We start from the raw sequence: 26,712 nt of genomic DNA, 5'->3' as shown, positions 1-26,712 counted from the left end.
GAGATGTACAAATATTAAGTGTGCATTCACTGAGTTTTGAGAAAATGCACCCATGTAACTCAAAACCCTGTCAAGATATAGAACATTATCATCACACTTCATCCATCCTCTTGCCAGTTAATCCCTTTCTGCATTTTCTCAGAGATTGCAACCAATGTTGTGACATTTTTAAACTTTAGATTAACAAGTCCTGCTCTACAGTTTTAGGTAGCTGGAGAATATAAACTCTTTCCTGTGAGACTTCATATAAAGACAATCAAGTGAACTGTTTTATGTTAAGGGTTCTTTCCTTCAGCCTATTATTTTTGAGATTATGTTGTATAGTTCCTTCTTATTGTTGATTAGTATTTCATTTTTTAATAAAGCATAGCTTGGGGATCCCTGGGTGGCGCAGCGGTTTGGTGCCTGCCTTTGGCCCAGGGCGCGATCCTGGAGACCCGGGATCGAATCCCACATCGGGCTCCCGGTGCATGGAGCCTGCTTCTCCCTCCGCCTGTGTCTCTGCCTCTCTCTCTCTCTCTGTGACTATCATAAATAAATAAAAAAAAATTAAAAAAAAAAAATAATAATAATAAAGCATAGCTTGTTATCCATTCTCTTATTGGTGCACACCTGGGCTTTTTCCTACTTTAGGCTATTCTGAATAAAGCTGCCTTTGTTATGTTTCCTGGTAAGAACTAAAGAAAACCAAAGATCAGCATATAATCATCTTAATACAAAAGATACAGAAAAAGGCAAAAAGGCAAACTGAGAGGTGTTGATAGCACTTGTTTGGAAGTTAATATAAAGTATGAGGGCATTTGTATTTTTGTATTATCAGTATTTTGTATTTTTAGTATTTAACTTTTGCATTCATTCATTTAAAAATACTGAGTGTGGGGCTCCTGGGTGGCTCAGTTAGTTAAGTGTCCAATTCTTGATTGCAGCTCAGGTCATGATCTCAGAGTCCTGGGACGGAGCCCCGAGAAGAGCCTATCACTCAGTGGGGAGTCTGCTTGAGGATTCTCTCTGTCTCCCTCTCCCCCAGCCTCTGCTCTCTCTCTCTCCCAAATAAATCAATCTTTAAAAATTTTAAAAATAAAAATACTGAATATATTTAATAAATACAGAGTAAAGAAAGTATAGAAAATATGTAGTATAAGAAATAATTCCAGGATCCCTGGGTGGCTCAGTGGTTTAGCACCTGCCTTTGGCCCAGGGCCTGATCCTGGAGTCCCAGGATCGAGTCCCGCATCCGGCTCCCTCCATGGAGCCTGCTTCTCTCTCTGCCTGTGTCTCTGCCTCCCTCTCTCTGTGTCTCTCATGAATAAATAAAGAAAATCTTTAAAAAAAGAAATAATTCCTCAATTTATTTATTTAAGATTTTTATGTATTTATTCATGAGAGACAGAGAGACAGAGACAGAGGGAGAAGCAGGCTCCCTGCATGGAGCCCCATGCAGGACTCAATCCCAGAGCCTGGGATCACAACCTGAGCCACAGGCAGACACTCAATCACTGAACCATCCTGGCGTCCCTCCTCTATACTTTTTTTTTTTTTTAATTTTTTTTATTTATTTATGATAGTCATACAGAGAGAAAGAGAGAGAGGCAGAGACACAGGCAGAGAGAGAAGCAGGCTCCATGCGCCGGGAGCCTGATGTGGGATTCGATCCCGGGTCTCCAGGATCGCGCCCTGGGCCAAAGGCAGGCGCCAAACCGCTGCGCCACCCAGGGATCCCCCTCCTCTATACTTTTAGAAAGAAATAAGATATATGTACAAAACACTATAATTCAAAGTGGTCTATATAGGAACCATATCTAATATTTTTGAATCCTCCATAGGATATCATACAGTATCCTTTTTATAGATACCCAATAAATATTTGGAAATTTTATTTGGCATCTGCAGACATATTTTATTTTGCAGAATATGCCATGCCCAAATATCACCACCAGAAAAATATTTTTTAAGATCATCTTTGTCATCATCATCAGATTTCTAAAAATTATAAAAATCCCTACTCACTGGATAGTCTGCTTTGGTAAATAGAAGAAACCATGGTTTCATTTCAATACAGCTGACAGTGGTAAACTATGATATGATCACTAGGGTGTGCTATTAGAATTTCTAGCCAGCTAGTCTTCAAGGCAGCAGAGCCTGAAAATCACAGAAAGTTGAACAGTGTTTCTAGAAGCTTATTGCTGGACCATACTGAAAGTCATTAAACTTTTTCCAGACTGTCACAGGCACAGATCAGGAATCACAACATCACTTTGCCACTTTCGCATTTGAAAATTTTAAGTATACAACCATGCTATGTTAATGGATGACCCAGCAACAAAGAAGAAATCTAGAAGGCTGAGTGAGCAACTATGTATAGAATTAACAGTTCTAATGGGATAAAACTTGGAAAAGCTCACTGTTAAAATTCAATGGTATAGTTGTTTCATTTTTTATAAAAGTTAGGCATAAAGAGGAAGTAGATCAAGAAATAACATAAGTTTTTTGTAAATGCAAACTAATTTTAGTTTCTTTTCTAATTTTACTAGTTCTAATTTGTATTAATCTTCCCTGATATTATGCTCTATTTTAATCATCAAACACAAACTGATATTCAATATGTTAGAGCGTAATAGATTCAGGCGTGCCTGGGTGGCTCAATCAGTTGAACACTGGACTCTCGGTTTCCTCTCAGGTCCTGATCTCATGGGTCATGGAACCAAGCCCGACTCAGGCTCCATGCTCAGTGAGAGTCTGCTTGGATAGTCTCTTCATCTGTCCCTTTCCCCACCCTCTTCTAATAAATAAATCTTTAAAAAAAATAGATTCGTATACTCAAAATTGAGATTACCTTGCCTTATCCCCCTACCTCCAGACTTCTCTTGCTTCTTTCTGAAATTTAAAAAATTATAAATAAATCCTTTCACAACAAAAGAAAAAAAGAAGTTTTCAAAAACATAAACACTTGAGATAGTAAATATATTTGGTATGAATACATCTCTGTCAAAATCAGAATGCAGCTGACACTGGCTTAAGGAGGCCAAGCTCGGGCAGCCCTGGTGGTGTAGCGGTTTAGCACCGCCTGCAGCCCAGGGTGTGATCCTCGAGCCCCAGGGTCGAGTCCCATGTCGGGCTCCCTGCATGGAGCCTGGAGCCTGCTTCTCCCTCTGCCTGTGTTTCTGCCTCTCTCTGCGTGTGTATTTCTCATGAATAAATAAATAAAATCTCAAAAAAAAAAAAAAAAAAAAAGAGGTCAAGCTCTCAGAGGACCCCAAGGATTTGACTGGTTTGTAGGCTATAGTTTGCTGACTCCTGTTCTAGAGCATCTATATGTGCTACAGAATATACCTGTATCATAGCAGTTATTGCAATGCATTGTAATAGGATTCACATGTTTACTGCTCTATCATGAAACAGGGACTGAGTTTATTCAAACTTGTTTCCCCAGTACCTAACAGAGTAGTTGGCAGTAGTTGGCATTTTTAATTAAATACTAATTATTATCAAATTAATTAAAAGTAGGTCCTAAAATTGTTTGATTAGTGGATTAAGCAACATTCAAATAGAAAATCGTTAGATTGATGAAAAAAGATTTTAAGATTTTTTTTTTATTCATGAGAGACACAGAGAGAGAGAGAGAGAGGCAGAGACACAAGCAGAGGGAGAAGCAGGCTCCGTACAGGGAGCCCGATGTGGGACTGGATTCCAGGACCCTGGGATCATGACCTGAGCCAAAGATAGTTGCTCAACTGCTGAGCCATCCAGCCATTCCTGTGCAGAGCTTTTAAAAGCAGATGTATTGAGATATAATTCACATACCATACAATCTACCCATTTAAAGTATATAGTTCTGAGATTTATTGTTGTCGAGGTATAATTGGCATAACATCATACTGGTATTAGGTGTACAACATGAGATTTGTTTTTGAAGAGAGATGGAAAGCAAAAGGGAAGGGATCTCTCCTTGACCTGCAAACTGGTTTTCCTTGACTTGCAAACTGGTTTATACTGTGCTGTTGTCTTTTTTTTTTATAAGATTTATTTGAGGGTGGGAATAGAGGCATAGAAAGGGAGAAGGATAAGAAGACTCCCTGCTGAGTGCAGAGCCAGACACGGGACACTGGACAAGGGACTCTGGACAAGGGACTTAACCTCACGATCCTGAGATCACAACCCTGGGATCATGACTGGAACTGAAAACAAGAGTCTGTTGCTCAACTGAACCACACAGGAGCCCCTGTTGTCCTTCTGATAATGATGTAAATAACCCATCTAGATCATTTCCTGTTTGGATTAGGGGAAAGTTAGAAAGTGGTAAATCAGTGGGTGTCTAAAGATGGGTAGAGGAGGCCACAAATGGAGAAAAAGAGAAAGGGTTCTCTAATATGTTATTCTGTGCTAGGAGAAAAAAAGCTGTGTTGAAAGGGGAATTAACTTCTGGGTAGAGAATCAGTATGAATCTGAAATTTGCTCATTATCCTTGAATATGCTCTAAGACTGATCCCAGGTGAGAGTCTCATTCTTACAGACTTGGTTATCCAGGGCAGATATCCCTAGACTTGAATCATTTCTCATTCCATTATTTTTGTAAATCTTACTGTATTAGTTATCAATTGCTGCATGACAAATTGCCCCTCAAAACTGAGTGCTTAAAGTAACAGTAAAGATTTACCATATCACATAGTTTCTGTGGGTCTGGATTTTGGCAATGGGTTAGCTGGGTACTATTGCACTGGGGTAGCTCACAATGTGGCAGTCAAGATGCCAGCTAGGCCTATAGTTATCTGAAGGTCTGGCTGGGGATGGAGGATCTGTTTTCAATAATGGTTCATTAACATGGCTGGCAATCCGGTGCTGATTATTGGTGTAATGCCTCAGTTCTTGCCAGGCGACCACTCCTAAGGGCTGGCTGCTTAAGCATCCTACTCTTATGGCAAATGGCTTCCCTCTAAGTAATTGATCCAAAAGAGCAGACAGCAGAAACTGCAAAGTCTTTTATGACCTAATCTTTGAATTTACATACCATAATCTCTGAGAAAGCCTATTAGTTACACAGGTCAGCCCAATTCAGTATGGGAAGGACTACACCAGGGTGAAAATACCAGGAGGTAGGGATCATTGGGAGGCATCTTAGAGGCTGGTTACCACATTTATTTATTTAAAAAGAAATCTTAGAGGGGATCCCTGGGTGGTGCAGCGGTTTAGCGCCTGCCTTTGGCCCAGGGCACGATCCTGGAGACCCGGGATCGAATCCCACGTCGGGCTCCCGGTGCATGGAGCCTGCTTCTCCCTCTGCCTATGTCTCTGCCTCTCTCTCTCTCTCTCTCTGTGTGTGTGTGTGTGTGACTATCATAAAAAAAAAAATTAAAAAGAAACCTTAAATAGATAGATCGATCTCAAAAGGGATTCCTGAATTCTAGTACCAGCTCTTGAATAATACATTACCTTGCCATTTATCCTAACTGAACAAATATCTCTTGGGACATTCTAGTATTTCTCAAACAGAAAAGACCATAGAGAAAGGGAGACCTGGAAAGCTGTTTTCCTTGGGCAGTCCAGAATCTGAGGATTTCCATTTGTGTGTCATTAACTTTCACCATATATTTAATCTTACACTTCCTACTCTGAGATACACTGTTGCCCTACTCTCAAGATCCTCATCACAGTACCCTTCCCTCTGTGCTGCATTAAAATAAAAGTTCTTTATTCATATACAGCTACTGGATTGCTTTCTCACATACTCTTCTATGTATCTTATCCTTCACGGATTTGCAAGTGGAGTTGGTTATAAAATAACAATCAGAAGAATAATCATCTTTCCATATTTGGAAAATCCAGCTGTATCTATGATTCATTTAAAATAAACAAAATAGGGACGCCTGGGTGGCTCAGTGGTTGGACGTTTGCCTTGGGCTCAGGTCGTGGTCCTGGAGTCCCGGGATCGGGTCCCATATCGGGCTCCCTGGTTGGAGCCTGCTTCTCCCTCTGCCTGTTATCTCTGCCTCTCTCTCTACGTCTCTCATGAAAAATAAATAAAGTCTTAAAAAAATAGTAATTCTATGAGTACATTAATTAAGATCCTTACCGGGATGCCTGGATCACTCAGCGTGCTTGTGAGATGGAGCTCCCCCAGACCCCCAGGCCTCTACCATGCTGGGAGTAGAGCCCGCTTAAGATTCTCTCCCTCTTCCTCTGCCCTTCCTCACAACCCTCAACCCATAGCCTCCGTTCACTCTCTCCCCCTCTAAAAAAAAACAAAACAAAACAAAAAAACAAAAAACAAAACAAAAAACCCCACCAAAACCCAAAGAAACAAAAACAAAACCTTACCCATGATAGCAGAGATTCTATCTGGGTAGCTTGAAGAGAACACTGTACTTGCTGAGTGAAAAATATTCTATTTGAACAGAGAATCACTATTTGAAATATTGCCAGGCATAATTTCAATGAATCTGGACTTTTTCCCCCTATAAATTTCTTTAATTTTAAGGAAAAGCATTTGCAGAAACCCTAATCGCTTCCAATTCAAATTACGTGCCCAGCCAATATTGTGAACTATATTCGGTGAGACAAAGTAATGGGAAAAACAACTGGTGGTTTTAATCAGTGGAAACAATTTGGCAACTTCTTTAAGTTTGAACAGAACAAGAGGAGCTGCATCATCAATCGCCTTTAATGTACACTTTGTTCTGCTTTTCATCCAAGATCTAGACATGACAGTCGAGGTGTCTGCTGTTTTTTTTTTTAAAGAATATGGAGAGGCTGTGGCATTTCCTGAGCAAAAGGAAACAGTTTCTATAACAGTTCAGAGATTGAATATAGGATTTATATTTAACCTTTCCATACTCTCAATTAATCAGCATTAATCATGATGTCACTTGAGTGAAGAAAGATTTAAAGTAAAATGAAGCTCATAAGTCATTGCATATTTTCGGTCCATGGCAGACTCCTGGGAGTCATTTTGATTATTAAGTGGGAAAAAAAAAAAAAAAAAAAAAAAAAAAAAAAAAAAAAAAAAAAGCACCGGCCACAGAGGTAACTTTGAGGTTTGGTTCTGCCAGGAATTAGTTTTATAGCCTCGAAAAATTGTTCAACCTCTCTGAGATTTTTCTTCTATAAATTGGTGGGTGAGGATGGGAGGGGTTTAATCTTAAGGTTTCCTCTTCATCAAAGAGCTGGTGGAGTCAAAACACTGAATATACAGACTCATCCCACACAACCTCATTGCTCTGCTCGCCTCGCTTTTCCTGGAGTCTCCGAGGGACTCCGCCTTATCTTGCTTAGATTCCCGTACTGGTCCTCGCAGGGGATGCTCACGGACTCAACCCTTTGCTGGTGGGGTTTGAAAAAGGAAAGGAAATCATCATTCTTCATGGGTCGCGAAAACTGTTAAGGATGCCCCGGGGCGGGGGGGGGGGCTCCAGGCTGGTATTCTTTTCTGGAGGTTTCGGTCTCCTTTCCTCTTTAAACCGTTAGGCCTCTCTCCAGGGCCGGCCGGGGATGCTGAGTTCGCGTTGGGCGGTTCTGGGGACAGCGCCAACGTGTCAGATCCCGGCAGCTCTGGTTCTGCGGAGGTGGCATGGTAGGTAGGGCCTCACGATTCGGTGCCCTTCGTCGTGACTGTCTCAGTGCGTAAATTCATAACGTGACAACGCCTTTCCGAATTCCTTCCACAGAACCCAGTCCTGGGGTCACAACCATGCCCCTCTGCGCAAGTGAACCGCTGAGCTCGGAGGACAGCGCTGTGCGCCCAGCACGGGTCTCAGAAGCTCCGCTTCTCCACTGGGGACCTGCGGGCAGTCGCGGCCGCGGCTGGAACTACAAGTCCCAGAATTCCTGCGCGCATGCGCGCTGCCATTGTGATGCTCCTTTCCCGGTAACTCGCCCTCTCAGGCAAACCTGAAGATAGCGGCAATTCTCCGGTGGGGGGCGGAGGCGCTCCCCGCCCGACTCTCCGCCCACCTCGTGATAGGCAATGGGACCAGCCAACCGACGAGGCGGCCCCGGGACGCGCTCCCCAATCAGCCCCTGCGGCGGAGAGGTGGGCGTGCGTACTGGCAGGGCAGGTGGGCTAGGCTGTGTCGGGGTGCGAAGGGGGAGAATAACGTCGGGTCGGGTCAGCGGGCGCTGCAGTAGTCGCCGCAGCGGCGATGGGAGCGGCGGGGACGCGGCGGCGGCGGCGGCGGCAGGAGGAGGAGCAGCGGCTGGCGCAAGAGCAGCGGCTGGGGGCGGCCAGCAGCGGCATTAGCAGCAGCCGCCGCCGCCGCCAGTAGACGCGGACGGTGCCCGAGGGGACTGCCCCGCCGGCCGGCCTCGAAGCCGCGCTCGGGTCCCGCCGCAGTGGGCGGCGGGGGATGGGCAGGCGGCGGCGGCCCCGCCTGCTGAGGGTCGATCCCTGCCGGCCCTGGCCCTGAGCTGGATCCGAGCCCTCCGCGCGCGATCCCCGCGGCCGCCCCGGCCCAGGTAGGACACACCCCCCCCAGCCCCCCAGGCCCCGCCCTCCCCGGGCCCTGACCCCCTCCTGCGGCCGCTCCCTCCCCGGAGGGACCGGCCCTGGCGCGCAGGGGAAGGGTGCGAGGGGCTCCTCGGTCGCTGCCCACGCCCTGGGCTCGTGCCAGCCCTAGTCCCCCCACCTGGGAGACCTGCTTCTGCCCCGTTTCCCTGAAGGCTTGTGCCTCGTTTCCCGGGCAGCTTTCGGCGTCTTCACTGAACTTGGAGGGTCACGAAGCTCCCTCTGCTCCTCTCTGCGGGTGACCCACATATTACTCGTATTCCTGCTGCTCCTGGTGCCAGGACCGAACACCGGATTCTCAGGAAATGTGGAGCGCTGGTTTCGCACCCTCCTCCCCAAATATCGCAGAGGGGGGCATGGGGCTATGTGCAGGGTTGGCGGGTAGTAACGGCGATGAAGGCCACGACTTTCTGGTACTTCAGGTGCGAAGGACGCCCTGAGGGGTTTGCCCGTCATTTGCCTTGACCAAGATGATGTTGACACCCTGGGATGCTGTGGGAGGGACAAAAGACTCCACACAGAAGTAATGTCAGATCAGGGAAATAAAGAACCCATTGGGATGCCAGGATACTTGATCGCACCGTGAAGTTAATTTTGTTTCAGTCGTGGCTGCATTAGAGGTAAAAATGACATTGAGGGTTGTACTTTGCCTTGAATGAAAGTTGGTGGGTGGCAGCGATCCCGGTATTAACTCTTCTCATCCTTAGCTTTAGAAATTGCTCTTTCCTTCAGCACGAAAGATTAGGGCAGTTTTCTTCTAAGCTGTGTGTTATGTGAAGATGTGCTGGTATTCGATATAAATTGAGATTTTTGTATGCATACGTGAGGATCACATTGTTATGAATGGGCACATGGACTCACACACAGGGAGGATCCACTCTGTGTTTTGTTACACTGTTTGGTTCTGAGCCATTAATAGCAGTTGCATTGGTTTCTAAACCCTGATTTGCTGGAATAGACCGTAAGGATGGGTCTGCGGTTTTCTCTTGGTTAAATAGAATAATGTCCTATTTTAGGGGGAAGGGGACGTAGGAAATTGATTTTATTTGAAGTATTGAGGGAATTGGAGTGCCGTGTGTTTCTTACAAAGAGGTAGTAATGATGACAAATACTAGTAACATCAGTAATATTGAAGAGTTAGTATTAACTCTAGAGATTTTTCAAATAGTAAGTGCGCGGACTTCCATGGCATATTTTAATTATTACCAAAAAGAATCTATAATTTAGAAACTTATGTTTTTCCTGTATGATATATTTTTTATCAAGGTACTGAAAGGGGTGTTTGAGGCAGGGTTATGATGGAAAGTTTCTCTAGCATTTTTCCTTTATGTTAGAATGTTAGGGAATGTTTTTTCCTCTATCAGTTTTAGACACGTAAAATAAATTGAAGTCTTTAGCTTTATTACTTTAATTTCTAATATCAAATTGAAACAAATTGACCTTCAGTAGGGAGGTAAGACTGATATGCCTCGCTCATTTTCTTGTCTTATGGTTAATACAAAATTTAGTGAATTCTCTGTTGTACTATATGACTTCAAATTTTCTGTCTTTTTTGACTTAAAAAAAATGCTGATTATTTTAGTGCCTCAGAAAGTCTTCATGAGATTAGGCTCATTTGCCTTAGCAAATTGAACTCAGTTATGTAGGGCTTCAGATATCCTTAAATGGAGTGTTGGAAGTGAAGTTTGTATAATTTGACAATTTTGAAGGTATTTTACATAAAAAATGCACTAAAATGTGAGAATTAGTGATAGATTGTTGGTTTTTCAAAGTAAACGAATGTTATGGAGCTGGAGTTCATTATGATGATTGAATTTAACTTTGATGGGTGCAGTCAATCCTTTGTTTTATAACTTTAAAAAGTAATATATAGAGATGACAAGTTGATAGTCACTCGTGAGAGACTTTGACCTGGAGCCACTCAACTAAGACACTGAGATTCCTAATCCTCAGAAACTGTGAGTTAACGAATGTTTGTTGCAGAAAAAACAAAACAACAACAACAACAACAAAAGCACTACATAAGGGAAAATGTTTAATGACCGCTATTGTCCTAGTGTGGACCTAATCGTTTGGCAAAATAAAACAGCCTTTGAGAATTAATATTCTCAAAGGAAAATATAGCTTCATTCCTCACTTAAAAAATTAAATCTCCTATAGAAAAATTCTTATGGGTACCTGGGTGCCTCAGTTGGTTAAGCCTCTGACTCTTGATTTCAACTCAGGTCATGATCCTCAAGGTTGAGAGATTGAGCCCTGCATTGGGCTCCATGCTGAGCTTGGAGCCTGCTTAAGATTCTCTGTATCCCTCGGCCTCTGCCCCTCCCCTACTTGTGTTCTCTGTCTCAAAAAAAGAAAAATTATAGATATGTGGCAAGCAATTTTCAATTTGAACATATGGAGGTTGGAAGAACCTCAGTTGGCTGGCTCAGTTGGCTGGCTCAGTTGACAGAACATGCAACTCTTGATCTCAGGGTTAAGTTTGAGCCCCACACTGGGTGTCAAGATTACTTAAATAAATAAAACTTTAAAATAAATAAATCCTTTAAAAAACCAATTTGAGTACATGTTATTCAAAAATATTCTAGTCATGTATTTTTTTTTTCTTTTTGAGAAATACTCAAAATATAATTGGAGATTTGTCAGCTTTTTTTTTTTTTTTTTAAGATTTATTTATTTATTCATGAGAGACACAGAGAGAGGCAGAGACACAGGAGGAGGGAGAAGCAGGCCCCATGCCGGGAGCCTGACCTGGGACTTGATCCGGGGACTCCAGGATCGCGCTCCGGGCCAAAGGCAGGCGCTAAACCGCTGAGCCACCCAGGGATCCCCTTTTTATCATTATTTTTTAATTGAAGTATGTAGTTGATACACAACGTTAAATTAGTTTCATGTGTACAAAACTCTGTATGTTATTTCGTGGTCATCACAAGTGTAGCTACAACTATCACCATACAATGCTATTACAGTACCATTGACTGTATTCCCTATACTGTAGCCTCTATTCCCATGACTTATTCTCTAACTGGAAGCCTGTACCTCCCACTCCCCTTCACCCATATTGCCCATCCCCCATCTCCCCTCCGCTATGGCAACCATCACTTTGTTCTTTGTATTTATGGGTCTGTTAATGCTTTTTTTGTTTGTTTTGTTTTTTAGATTCCACATATAAGTGAAATCATACGGTATTTGTAGTTATCTGTCTGAATTATTTCACTTAGCAATACCCCCTAGAGTCCATGCATGTTGTCACAAATGGCAAGAGTCAGTGTTTTTATGGCTGAATAATATTCTAGTGTGTATATATACCACTTTTTCTTTATTCATCCATCTGTGGATGGACACTTGGGTTGCTTCCTTTTATCATTATTTTATACTTGTCTCTTTTTCTTTCTGCAGTTTCAAGGTAATTGCCTTTTTAAAAATGATTTTGGGCGGGGGGGGGGCAGATCCCTGGGTGGCTCAGCGGTTTGGTGCCTGCTTTCGGCCCAGGGTGTGATCCTGGAGTCCCGGGATCGAGGCCCACATCGGGCTCCCTACCTGGAGCCTGCTTCTCCCTCTGCCTGTGTTTTTGCCTCTCTCTGTGTGTCTCTCATCAATAAATAAATAAATCTTTAAAAAAATGATTTTGCATTGTTTCCCTTGTTAATATTTTATCTGACATTTAGTTTTCTTCATATGTTGTATATTATGTATTAAGTTTGGAAAGCCTCTCTTTTTTTCTTTGATCCACGAAGGGCCTCACGTTCTAAAGTACTTCAAAAATGGTTTTATCAACATTTTCCAGTGACTAATAAAGCAGAGATGAGGGGAGGAAATAGAAAAAAATGAATAGCTGAAGAGACTCCTGCCTCTCACAAAATTTGATTTGAAAAAATCATCTGGAAACTAATTCATATTGTAGATAGTAAACTAGATTAGGACTTCATTTCTGCTGCACTTACTTAGCACTTAAAAAATTCAGCATGTCCAAGACAAAAGTCAGCCCTCCGTCAACTGCTTTAATTCTACAGATAAAGGTATTACTATTTAATCAATCACCCAAGTTCGAAAATCTCATTATGTATATATGTTTTTTGACCTCCTCTTTCCCCTGGTTTTACTTGGACAAAATCTTTCCTTTTCATTTCCACTGCTAGCACCTTAACATAGTCTCTCTGTACCTCATTATCTCTTAAAACTATTGCAGCTCTGAACCTCATTATCTATCCTTAGAACTATTGTAATAGCCTCATCCAGTTGTTCATTAAATATTTGTTAATCATCTACTGTATTACTATGCTAGGGCTTAGAAATTTGGCGGTGAAAAGGACAAGAATGATGTCACTTTTGGAGCTTACGATATAGTGGGAGCAGTCTGTTGTAGAGTAAGGAATTACAGGTATTCCCAAGTATCATGAAGGGAAAATGCAGGCTATCATATGAAGACATTAACAGACGTAACAGTCCCAGAAATGGATTCAGGTAGTCTTCTATTTTGTCACCCACAGTTTATTCTACATACTCTACCAGGGATTAGTAGATAAATTATAGCTGAAGCAGTTAAATAATTTAAAAAAATATTTTTAATAATAAATTTTGTAATAGAAAATTTTAATAAAAATTAAATGCTCACCCAACTTTTGAAACAGTTGCAGACAAAATCCTTTCAGAATGCCAGAACACTTTGAAAAATTTGGTCCTACAGAGTTCACCTCTCCCTCCGATATGAATTTCTACTTTGGGTTCTCCTAGGCTTCAATTGCTTGAGTATTGACAGAATTCTATATTATGTCTTCCAGGTAATTAGAGGTTTATCTCTGTTGCTAGAATCTAGCAGTTTATAGGTGAGTTATTAAATGTACAAGTAGTTAGGATATAATTTGAACATATTTTAAGTTTAAAAAATATAATGCTTTTATAAATCAAAAGAAGTCCCTTATATGCTGGCACCAAATTTTGGTTTAGAAAGTAAGGTTACGGGATCCCTGGGTGGCGCAACGGTTTGGCGCCTGCCTTTGGCCCAGGGCGCGATCCTGGAGACCCGGGATCGAATCCCACATCAGGCTCCCGGTGCATGGAGCCTGCTTCTCCCTCCGCCTGTGTCTCTGCCTCTCTCTCTCTCTCTCTGTGACTATCATAAATAAATAAAAAATTAAAAAAAAAAAAAAAAGAAAAAAAAAAAAGAAAGTAAGGTTACTAGCAGCCCAGGTGGCTCAGCGGTTTAGTGCCACCTTTGGCCCAGGGAGTGATCCTGGAGACCCGGGATCGAGTCCCACGTCAGGCTCCCTGCATGGAGCCTGCTTCTCCCTCTGCCTGTGTCTCTGCCTCTCTCTCTCTCTGTGGCTCTCGTGAATAAATAAATAAAATCTTAAAAAAAAAAAAAAAAGAAAAGAAAAGGTTAGCCATTAACCTCTTAAATTAATCAATGCTTACAAAACAAATGAATAAAATCTGTTAATTATGCATCGAGATGAGATTTGAATGTATTCTCATTTCTAGTATAGTATATCATAGAACCTTAGATTACTTAAATCTCTTTTCACCTCAGGTTTGCTATTTTTACAAAGGGAAATTAACATACTTAAAATATAATTACAGTGGAGATCATTACAGGGAAGTTTTCTGTATTGATTTTTTTCCTTTGTCTTAGTGGGAAGATCATAGATATAATGCTTTGTTTGGTCGATATGGTTACAGAAAGATTTTACCCAAGGAATGGTCTTGTTTAGTGTTTTCATTACAATCAGGCCATGTAAGTTACACTGTACTTTCTATAGGGGAAGAATTTGTTTATATGTTGTTAGTGTTGTAGCCAGGGAGAAGAGAACTAGCTTGTTTACACTTTTATCCTGTTGTCAGTAATTGTAACCAAACTGACTTGTAAAATTTCTCTTTATTTTAATAGATATTTTACTTTCTTGAATATATTTATTGAACCCAGAGAGATTCCTAGCTGCCAGAAGTGTAATTTACCTCCTGTAAAAATTTAGGAGGAACATTTGGAGGATGATTGGTGACTAAATGTTCCTTTTGCTATCAGCAAATAGGATTATTCACAAATCTTTATCACTTTTCAATAACCCTTTAGAGAGACTCTTGCTAAAACCTTGTAAAAATTTTACAAGTCAGTTTGGTTACAATTACTGACAACAGGATAAAAGTGTAAACAAGCTAGTTCTCTTCTCCCTGGCTACAACACTAACAACATATAAACAAATTCTTCCCCTATAGAAAGTACAGTGTAACTTACATGGCCTGATTGTAATGAAAACACTAAACAAAAACAAAATCCTGTGGGGTTTATCCTATTCCTGACTCTTATTTCTGTTGTTTACATTAATATTATTAGGTATCTTGAAAAACTTAGGTGTTGTGTAGTCTTTGCAAACTTGTGTCTATCTCAGCTTGTTTAAAAACATAATTGAGATTATTTTTTTAACATGAAAAGTCTATTATTTAGACTTTGGAGATATGTGAGATAGCCACTCTGCATCTAACTATATATATGTATTTTTATTATTTATTTTTTTTTAAAAAGACTTTATTTATTTATTCATGAGAGACACAGAGAGAGGCAGGCAGAAACACAGGCAGAGGGAGAAGCAGGCTCCCTGCAAGGAGCCCAATGTGAGACTCAATCCCGGATCCTGGGATCACGCCTTGAGCCGAAGGCAGATGCTCAACCACTGAGCCACCCAGGCGTCCCTCTATATGTATTTTTAAAGATTTTATTTCATTTTTTTATTCAAGATTTTATTTATTTACTCATGAGAGACACAGAGAGGTAGAGACATAGCAAAAGGAGAAGCAGGCTCCCTGTGAGGAGCCCGATATGGGACTCGATCCCGGGACTCCAGGATCACGCCCTGAGCCAAAGGCAGACAGACGCTCAACCCCTGAGCCATCCAGTTATCCCAAAGATTTTATTTATTTAAGAGAGAGCGCAAGAGTAGGAGGAGGGGCAGAGGGAGAGGGAGAAGCAAGCTCCGCACTGTACAGGGAGCCCAGCTTGGTGCTGTATCCGAGAACCCTGATATCATGACCCAAGCTGAAGGTAGACACTCAACCAACTGAACCACCCAAGTGCCCCTACATCTAACTATATTTTAATCTATTTTTAGAATACAGATTATGTATTCCAAGTATTATTTACATAATAGATCATGATTGCTTTTTTTCCTTAAGATTTTATTTATTCATGAGAAACACAGAGAGGCAGAGACATAGGCAGAGGGAGAAGCAGGCTCCCTGTGGGGAGCCCAAGGTGGGACTTGATCCCCAGACTCTGGCATCACTTTCAGAGCCAAAGGCATATATGCTCAACCTCTGAGCCACCCAGGCATTCTGATCATGATTACTTTTAAAGAATCTAATCTTTTACTTTAATAATAGGGGGTTTTGGTATATTTATAGTTTTCATCAAATTTGAACGAATTTAAGACATTTTCTGTTTAGATTTTTCCCCTCCAAGCATGGAATCTTTCCAGGCTCAATAAGTGTATCTGGACATTAAAATATCTACTAAAAGTAGAGAGAAACTTTTATATAAGACAGTGTGGTTACAGTAACTGACAACAAAATAAAAGTGTAAACAATCTGTTCTTTCCTTATGGGACTCCAGTTACATCTATGTTAGGCTTTTGATGTTAGCCCATAGCTAACTGATGCCCTGTTGGTTGGTTGGTTTGTTTGTTTTTTTCTCTGTATGTTTCATTTTGGGTAGTTTTTCTCCCTCTATCTTGAAGTTCACTAATCCCTTCTTCTACAGTAGCAATCTGGTGTTAATCCTATGCAGTGTTGGGGTTTTTGTTTTTTATCTTAGATATGTACTTTTCATGCCTAGAATTCCTTATTTACCAGTTCTATCATCTGTATCTTTTTGGGTCTGTTTTTTTTCTCTTTTTCTTTTTTTTCTTCCTCCCTTCCTTCCTTTCTTCCTCTCTCTCTCCCTTCCTCTCTTCCTCCCTTCCTTCTTTCCCCTTCCCTCCTTCCCTCTCTCCTTCCTTCTTTCCTTCTTATTAAAGTATAATTGATACACAGTGTTTCATCAGTTTCAAGTTTGTATAACTTAGTGCTAAGACAAATCTAGAGTTACCCTGTGCTCACCACAAGTCTAACTCCCATCTGGCACCATAAGTGCTATTATAATACCATTGATTATATTTCCTATGCTTAACCTTTCATCTCTGTGACTTTTTAATTCCATTACTAGAAGTCTGTACCTCTCACTCCTCTTTAACCATTTTGCACATCCCACCACCACCCTCCCCTGTGACAACCAGCAGTTTGTTCTTTGTATTTGTGGGTCTGATTTTTTTGTTATTTGTTTAAATTTTTTTTTTTAATTTTTAATTTTTTTAGTGAAATCATATAGTATTAGTCTTTCTCTCTCTGACTTCACTTAGCATAATACCCTCTAGGTCCATCCATGTTGTCACAGATGGTAAGAGCTCATATAACTTCTTTTTTATGTATTCATCTCTTGATGGATACTTAGTTTGCTTCCATATCTTGGCTGTTGTAAGTAATGATTCAGTAAACACTGAATATATCTTTTTGAATTAATGTTTTCATTTTCTTCAGGTAAATGCCTAGTAGTGGAATTACTGGATTGTTTGGTATTTCTAGTTTTAGTTTTTTGAGGAACATCCATACTGGTAAGGGTTCCTTTTTCTTCACATCCTTGCTCGCACTTGTTATTTCTTGTCTTTTTGATACTAGCCATTCTGACAGGTATAAGGTGATACTTGATTGTGATTTTAATTTGCATTTCCCAGGGCGCCTGGGTGGCTCAGTCAGTTAAGTAAGCATCGGCCTTCCGCTCAGATCATGATCCCAGCGTCCTGGAATTGAACCCACATCAGTCTCCCTGCTCAGCAGGGAGTCTGCTTCTCCCTCTCCTTATGCCTCTTCCCCCCACCCATGCTCTCTCTCACGTTCTCTCTCTCTCTCTCTCTCTCTCTCTCTCTCGCTATCTCAAATAAATTAAAAAAAAATTGCATTTCCCTAATAATTAGTGATGTTGAGTATCTTTTCATGTGTCTGTTTGCCATCTCTATGTCTTCTCTGAAAAAATGTCTTTTTAGGACTGCCGCCCATTTTTAAATTGGATTATTTGGGATTTTTACCATTGAGTTGTCTAAGTTCTTTATATATTTTGGATATTAACTCATCAGATATATCATTTGCAGATATCTTCTCCCATTCAGTTGGTTGTTTTTTTTTGTTTTATTGATAGTTTCCTTTACTGTGCAAAAGCTTTTTATTTCGGTGTAGTCCCAATAGTTTATTTTTGCTTTTGCCGTTCCCTTCCTGCAGAGACTTACCTAGAAAAATGTTACTAAGGCCAGTGTCAGAGAGATTACTGCCTATGTTTTCTTCCTGGGAATTTTATGGTTTCAGGTCTCACAGTTAGGTCTTTAATCCATTTTGAGTTCATTTTTGTACATGGTATAAGAAAGCAGTCCAGTTTCATTCTTTTGCATGTAGCTGTCTAGTTTTCCCAGCACCATGTACTGAAGAGACTGTCTTTTCTCATTGTATAATCTTGTCCACTTTGTTGTAGATTAATTGACCATCAATGTGTGGTTTTATTTCTGAGTTTTCTATTTCATTGATCTGTGTGTCTGTTTTGTGCCAATGCTGTACTGTTTGGATTATTGTAAATTTGTAGTAGATCTTGAAATCTGGGATTGTGATACCTCCATCTTTGTTTTTCTTTCTGAAGAATGCTTTGACTTGGGTCTGTTTTTATTGTTTGAATTTCTCCTTGTTTGCATCCCTGGTAATTTGTTTGTGTGCCAGACATTATGATTTCACATCGTTATGTGCTAGAATTTTTTTTTCTTTTGGTATTCCTTTAAATATTTTCAGTGTTGGGATGCCCAGGTGGCCCAGTGGTTTAGCGCCTCTGCCTTTGGGCCGGGGGCCTGATCCTGGAGACTCGGGATCGAGTCCCATGTTGGGCTCCTTGCGTGGAGCCTGCTTTTCCCTCTGCCTGTGTCTCTGCCTCTCTCTCTCTCTCTCTCTCTCTCTCTTTTTCTCTCTCTCTGTCTCTCATGGATAAATAAATAAAATCTTAAAAAAATATTTTCAGTGTTAATTTTGGGATACATTAAGTTATTTGAAAATAGTTTGATGCGGGCAGCCCCAGTGGCTCAGTGGTTTAGCACCGCCTTCAGCCCAGGGTGTGATCCTGGAGACCCAGGATCCAGTCCCAGGTCGGGCTCCCTGCCTGGAGCCTGCTTCTCCCTCTGCCTATGTCTCTGCCTCTTTCTCTCTCTCTCTCTCTCTCTCTCTCTCTGTCTCTCATGAATAAATAAATAAAATCTTAAAAAAAAAAAAGAAAATAGTTTGATGCATTCAAAACTCTGGATGTTTTTAAAGGTCTTTTTCAAAAAAAAAAAAAAAGGTCTTTGTCACTGGTGAGTATACAAACTATATGTAGCCTTATTTGAACATCAAAGATTGTTCTGCCTTCCCCTTTCCAATGATTTAAACCTGGCTTTGATCGGTTCACTTCCTTAAACACATACACTGATAAGTACTCAGCCAGAGTCTCAGGGGGAATCAATCCTCTTTAGATATCCACAGCTATCATTCATTTTTAAAAGATATTTATTTATTTATTTATTTGAGAGAGAGCGAGAGAGAGAGAGAGAGAGAGAGAGAGAGAGAATGAGTGGGGAGGAGAGGGAGAAGCAGACCCCTTGCTAAGCAGGGAGCCCCATATGGGACTCGATCCCATGACCTTGGGATCATGACCTGAGCCGATGCAGATGCTTAACTGACTGAGCCACCCAGGCGCCCCACACAACTATCATTCTTTGTGTTGATCTCTAGTGTTTTGACTTCCCCAGAACTCTGAATTTTGTCTCAGTTCATTGTGACCCCTGGGCTCTATTTGGGTTCCCCCTTCCTGTGCTGCAGCCTGGAAATTCCCTCCAAGTGGTGAGTTGGGGGCAATTGTAAGGCTTTTATTTATTTCCCTTTTCTTATGAATCCTTGTTCTGTAGTGTCTGTTGTGTATGGTGTCTAAAATCCACTGTCCTTTTTTCTAATTGTTGAAAGTGGGAGGGTAAATATAGTCCCTGTTACCTTATTGTGGCCAGGAACTGCCGTGGTCTGGTGAGTATATTTAAATCTCAAACAGGAGTCATGTTTCACAGTTTTGCTGTCATTAGAAATCTGTGTATTATCTTTATGCCCAAGTATGGTTTAAAAAATATCTTCTAAAAAATATCTTCTATATGCTTAATAGATGTCATAAGCTCTTCTGATGATCAATGCTAGTATTCTTTCCACTGGAATTAAAATTATAGGTAAAAATAATTTTCCTGGGGCACCTGGGTGGCTCAGGTTAAGTGCCCAACTCTTGATATTGGCTCAGGTCATGATCTTGAGGTCCCAAGTCGAGATCCCCACTTAGTGGGCAGTCTGCTTGTTTCCCTCTCCCTTTGCCTCTCCTCTTGCTCACAGGGATATGCATGTGTGCACACCTGTTCTCTCTCTCAAATCAATCAATCAGTCTTTAAAATAATTTTCCTTTTTTTTTTTTGTTAAAGAGTAGAACCTAATATATGGCACTACTTATAAAAACCACACTGTCATTTATTTATTCATTTACTTATAAAGGATTTTAAAAATTTGACACAGAGAGAGAGCACACAAGCAGAGGAACAGCAGAGGGAGAGGGAGAAGCAGGCTCTCAGCTGAGCAGGAAGTCCCATGTGGGGCTTGATCCTAGGACCTTGTGATCATAACCTGATCCGAGGGTAGATGCTTAGCTGACTGAGTCACCCAGGCGCCCCCACACTGTTATTTATTTTGTGAGTTATTTAGCTTCCCTCCAAGTAGGAGAATTTTATTACTTCAGCGTATCTAGATAATAGTAGTTCTAAGTGTACTTCCTTTCCTTTTGCTTTATATCCTCCCCCTCGTCTGAAGTCCTTCAGTGGCTCCCCTTTGCTGAAATAGAATGAAGTTGAAGTTCATTTTCTTCCTAGATTGATTTTTACAGTCTGAACTTTACCTTTCACATCTATATGTATTCTTTCTCTATGATCAGAACTTTTAGACTAATTGTAGTCCATTTAGACTAATGTACACTTTCATTTTTCCATGCACTTGTATGTTGTGTTTATTTCCTCTTCTGTTTCTTTGCTTAGCTTCTCAGTCAGTTAGCTTTTGCCTTCAAACAAACCACCTCAAAGTTCAGAGACTAAAACAACAATTTGTGAGTTAACTATTCTGTGGATTTGCAGTTTGGGCCCAGCTGAATGGTTCTTTTTGGTGTTGTCTGGGCTCACTTATGTGAGGCACTCAGCTATCTTGGGTTTCTTCACAGTCTGGTTTCCAAAACCAGCAAAAGAGGGCAAGTTCAGTGCATAAATGTTTTTCAGGTTTCTGGGTCATGTTTGTTAATGTCGCATTGGTTGAAGCAGTTACAGGGCCAAACCCAGTCTCCAGGATGGAGAAAGAAACTCTAGGTCTTGATGGAAGATGAAGCAATATCACGTTGTAAAAACATGTGTATACAGGAATGGGAGGATTTTGTAGCTATTTTGCAATCTACCAAACCATTATAAATCCTACCTTCTCTCAGAAACTTTGTGTGATCATCCTAGCCCATGTAAACCTCCCACAGTTCTGATGTGTCATATGTACTTAGCCCATACAGCTTGAAGTTTCTTTACATTTTAAATCCAGAGAATTAGTGTTAATTTCTATTTTTGTATTATATATTCTATTTCAAAGAATAATTTGGAAATAATTGTTTACATTTTCTTCTCTTATTGTAAACTCATTGAGGGCAAAACCTGCATTATATTTCTGTCTACTCTTTTGTGTATTCATAACAATTTATTCAATGAGTATATGGTATATTTTCAAATCAGCTCTTAATTATTTGCTTGAGGATAACTTCTTTTTTTTTTTTTTTTAAGATTTTATTTATTTATTCATGAGAGACACAGAGAGAGAGAGAGGCAGAGACACAGGCAGAGGGAGAAGCAGGCTCCACTCAGGGAGCCCGATGTGGGACTCCATCCCAAGGACTCCAGGATTATGCCCTGGGCCGAAGGCAGGCACTAAACCACTGAGCCACCCAGGGATCCCGCTTGAGGATAACTTAATTTCAGTCAGCTGTATAGGAGGTCTTCCAGTAATTAAATATTTATTGAAAGATTGTTTTGTAGTCAGTATTACAGTAGGTACTAAGTACAAAGATGAGAAGAATTCTGCTCTTTTTTTTTTTTTAAGATTTTATTTATTTATTCATGAGAGACACACACAGAGAGAGAGAGGCAGAGACACAGGCAGAGGGAGAAGCAGGCTCCAGGCAGGGAGCCCGACATGGGACTTGATCCTGGGACTCCAGGATCACACCCTGGGCCGAAAGCAGGCTCTAAACCGCTGAGCCGCCCAGGCATCCCAAGAATTCGGCTCTTGACCTCAAGAAATTTATAGTCCATTAGGAAAACATTGCAAATTATGCATATATTTCTAAGCCTGTTTCTTTATTGTGAACCTGGATTTCCACCCTGTGCCCAACTCATAGGTTAACTGGTTTTTACCACGCATAGATTGGACAGTCTCTGGCTGGTCTGTCATACTGCTAGACTGTTGTTGCCTAATCTATTCTATGTCTGGCTGTCCTTGCCTCTGGTTCATGTGACTATTTCTGTTACTGTTCTTATTATAAGACATGTTAATCACAGACTACATAAAACTTAGATGTGCAGTTTAACAAATAATTATAAGTGGTTAAGAAATGTAATTTTTTTTTAAAGAAATAGAACATTATCTGCAACTCAGAAGCCCCTTCCTGATCTCATTCCCCTTTACCCCAAAGGAATCTGTTCTTGTGATTTGTGAAAAATCATGTCCTTGGTTTTCTTTATAGACTTACTACCTATGTTTGCATCCCTATTTAACATAATTTAGTTTTAGTTATTTTTGAACTTTATATAAAAGAATTTGTAATATAGGTATACTTTTTTCTTGCTTGAGTTTTTTTATTTTTTTAAAAGATTATATTTATTCATTCATGGGAGACACATACACACACACACACACACACACACACAGAGGCAGAGGCACAGGCAGAGGGAGAAGCAGGCTCCATGCAGGGAGCCTGACTGTGTGATGGGACTCCATCACACCCTGAGCCGAAGGCAGGCGCTAAACCACTGAGCCACCCAGGGACCCGCTTGCTTGAGTTTTTTGTTTGTGAGATTTGTTCCGTGGTTCAGTGTTGCAGTAGTTTCTTCATTTTCATTTTAGTACTTTGTGGTGGGTAAAAAATGGTCCCTCAAAGATATTCATGTGCCTAATCCCTGACACCTGTGAATGTGTTACCTTATATGGCAGAAGGGACTTTGCAGATGTGATTAAGTTAAGGCTTTTGAGGTCGGAATATTACCCCTGATTATCCAGGTTGGTTCAGTGTAATATAAGTGTACAAGTGTATATAGGTGTACAAGGGACCTTATATAAGAGGGAGACATATATAAAGAGTTGTAATGATAGAAGCAGAGATCAGAGAGAGATTTGAAGATGCTACACTAATAGCTTGGAACTTGAAGGATGAAGCGTTGAGCCAAAGCACCCAGGCAGCTTCTAGAAGCTAGAAAAGGTATTTTCCCATTGAGCCTCCAGAAGGAGCATAGCCTTGCTGACACCTTGATATTATCTCCATTAGAAGCCTGGACTTTGTTCTCTAGAACTGTAAGATTATAAATTTGTGTTGTTTTGCCACTAAATTTGTGGCAATTTGTTACCATGGTAGCAGGAAACTAATACTTTTTTTTTTTTTTTTTTAACTCTGAATGTACTATACTTTATCCATTCTTCTCTTGCTGGACATTTGTTTTTAGTTTTGGTGTTTATGGATGGTGTGGCTATGAACATATTTGTGTATGTTTCCTGGTACACATGAGAGAAGAGGGTTTTTGGGATATATACCTAGGAAAAGAGTTGTTGGGTTTCAGGATTATGCATATTTTCAACTTCATAATATAGAACTATTTTCCAAAGTACATTCCTGCCAGCAGTGTATGAGAGTCTTTAAGTTTTTATTTTTAAGTAATTTCTTCTTTGATACTCACTATGATAATGCTTCCTTCATGTAGGCGGGTTCTCAAAATTTGCTTCAAGTCAAGACACATTTAGGAACTAATTTATACTGTTTTTGATCTAGAAATATGTGTCATTGGTTTATTTTTATCCCCTTTTTGATAAACCAATTTTTCTATTAACTTTAAAAGCAAATTATAACAATACGAATGTTGTAATTGAATTTGTAATCATAGTTGTAAAGTAATAATTTTCTCTTGCTGACAAAAACATTTTTATATGAATTTGATGAGTAGTGGTTGTATAATAGGCTTAAATTCAAGGCCTCCATGCAAACATAATTTCTTTTCATCAGCATTCAAGCAGTCAGGGACTGTTTTGAACAGTAGTATGCCTGTGGATATGACTATTTCTCCTTCATTTGGTTAAGAAGCATACAAAATGATTTACTAAGCACTAACGACCATTTATTGAGCATACTTATTGTGCCAGGCAGTGTGATAAACATTTTACATATATCACATATTACCACTTTTAATCCTCAGATAGCCTCTGTTATCCTTTTATTGTAGATGAGGAAATTCAGGCCCAGAAAATTTAAATAGTGGGGCTTAGGTTATGCATCCAGGATTTGAATCTAGGTAGTCTGGTCTTAATGTCTATTTTATGAGAAGTCCCTGGAGTCAGAAGACATAAACACACAGCAGTATTATGTTAATTTCTCTTATAGGGAGTTCTCTTTATTAGGTGTGGTTTGGTCTGGCTTATGTTTATGGAATTCTAATACGATTTTTTTTTTTATCCATTTGCCATTGTGCCTCTTATATTTCTTATTTTTATTTTCCCATTATTTCTCCTTTTCCTCTCACCTTTCTTTTATATTTGTTAATGTGAATCTATATGACTTATAATTTGATGTCTCATTTTCAGCTCATCAATTAACTTCATCAACTGTATTGGTTAATTGCAGAGTTATGTATTTTTTTTATTATGGCAGAGGATATGTGATTATTATATGGTCTTCATCTTCAAGGGATTTATAATTTAGGGGACTGTCAGTGTTATTTGTTGGCTATTTGCTTCTCAGTCTTTTTCTACTAGCAAATGTTTCAGATGACTTTTTACCACATGTTATTTGGTAAGTTGGATCTCCATTTAGTATGTTTTTTACATATTTTCATCATCTTTGGGTCTATTTTGGCAATCCCTCCACATTTAGCATCATTATCTTAACTCATTATTATGATATTTACTCCCTATTTTATGTAGTTAAGGATATTATCAAGGAGGAATTTAATTTTTTTCTTGCAATATCTAGTTTTCTTGCATTAAGATCGATTCTTTTTATTAGTGTTACTGAAAAAATGCATTCCAATTATTTGACAGCATTGATGCAGCATGTTCATTGGTTTGAACAGCCAAATTACATTGATTTTTTTTAAAGATCTAATCAGTGATGTGAAATAAAAAAGAACCTGTGGTTCATGTACAACTTTGAGAAACTATTGCCCATTGAAGTCTGGTGTATTAGTTATGTATTGCTATGTAACAAATTACCCAAAATTTAGTGTTTTAGAACAACAACATTTATTATCTCATAGTGTCTGTAGGTCAAGAATTTGATTTGTGACTCAGCTGGGTATTCTGTTTTAGGATCAATCACAGGCTGCAGTGAAGGTAGGCTAATAGTTGTCATATGGCTCACCTGGGGAAGGATCTCTTTCTAAGCATACTCTGATGGGCTGGCATGATTCTCTTCCTTGTGAGTGGTTGGACCAAAGACCTCAATTCTCTGTTAGCTGTTGGTACCTATATTAATTGGAATCATATAATTCTGCCCCCAGGGGCTGCCCTCAGTTCTTTGCCATGTGGGCCTTTCCTGGGGGCAACATGGCAGCTTGTTTCATCAGAGTAAGCAAGTGGGAAGAGCCAAAGAGAGAGAATGTGAGCAAGGTAGACATCACAGTCCTTTATAATGTATCTGGGAAGTGAGCTCCTATTATTTTTGCTGTATTCTTTTAATTAAAGTGAGGTCACCTACACCTAGAGTCACCTACATTCAAGTGTGGGGGGCAATCAAAAGCATGAGATGAGGGGGTCATTGGGAGCCATTTTAGAAGTGGTGTAGTATCCCTTGGTAGCTTTAGGATTCTGAGCTTTTTCCCTAGGGTTCAATTCGTAATTGGAACAGTGTATTCTTAGATTTTTTTCAGTGTTCTGTGAAGGATTCCACATAGGATAACGCTTTGTTCCTGGCAATTTAGAGTGAAACAGTGAAAAGTGTTTGGCTTTTGTAGTTATATCTGAAGGGTACCTAGTCATCATTTAAAATTTTTTTCTATTGTGGTGAAGTACATACAAGATTTAGCATTTTAACCATTTTTAAATGGACAAGTCAGTGACATTAAGTACATTAGCATTGTTGTGCATGCATTGCTGTCTGAACTTTTTCACCTTCCCAAAATAAAATTCTATACCCAGTGAACAATAAATCTCTGTTATCCTGTCCTTGCAACACCTGGCAACTGCCAGACAGAAACTACTTTTCTACTTTTCTGTCTCTATGAATCTGCTTACTCTAGGTGCCTATTATAAATGGAATCATATAGTTGACCTTTTGTGACTGGCTTATTGCACTTAGCTTATGTTTTTTTTAAGATTTTATTTATTTATTCATGAGGGACACAGAGAGAGAGGAAGAGACACAAGGAGAGAGAGAAGCAGGCTCCATGCAAGGGAGCCCGAAGTGGGACTGAATCTCAGGACCAGGATCACACCCTGGGCTGAAGGCAGACGCTCAACCACTAAGCCACCCAGGCGTACCCACACTTAGCATAATGTCTTCAAGGTTCGTTCATGTTGTGGTACGTTTGAGCATTTCCTTTCTTCTTAAGATCGAATAATATTTTGTTGTATGTATGTACTACATTTTGTTTATCCATTCATCTGTCACTTGGGTGCTTCCACATCTAGGTGTTGTGAATAATGTGGCTATAAACATTGGTGTACAAATATCTTCTTGACTCCTTACTTTGAATTCTTTGGGGGTATATACTCAGAAGTGGAATTACTTGATCATATTTTAATTGTTTAGTTTCGGGGGAACCTCCAATACTGTTTTTCGTAGTGGTTATACCATTTTACGTTAACATCAGCAATGC

At 40.1% G+C, this 26,712-nt stretch overlaps 1 protein-coding gene across 2 annotated transcripts in view; it reads left to right on the top strand.

The window, feature by feature from the left end:
• The first annotated feature begins 8,117 nt into the window (after positions 1-8,117).
• TTBK2 (tau tubulin kinase 2) overlaps positions 8,118-26,712 on the top strand; it is a 181,525-nt gene continuing 162,930 nt past the window's right edge. Inside the window, exon 1 of one of the 2 annotated variants that reach the window (XM_072740624.1) lies at positions 8,118-8,445. The gene's annotated coding sequence lies outside the window, so the exon portion shown is untranslated. The remainder of the gene's footprint in view (positions 8,446-26,712) is intronic. The other variant, XM_072740626.1, reaches the window with a different exon arrangement.

The sequence above is a fragment of the Vulpes vulpes genome, chromosome 15, assembly GCF_048418805.1.
Source record: "Vulpes vulpes isolate BD-2025 chromosome 15, VulVul3, whole genome shotgun sequence".
NCBI classification, from domain to species: domain Eukaryota; kingdom Metazoa; phylum Chordata; class Mammalia; order Carnivora; family Canidae; genus Vulpes; species Vulpes vulpes.
The sequence above is the reverse complement of the archived record's forward strand: the minus strand, read 5'-3'. Positions and strand labels throughout refer to the sequence as shown.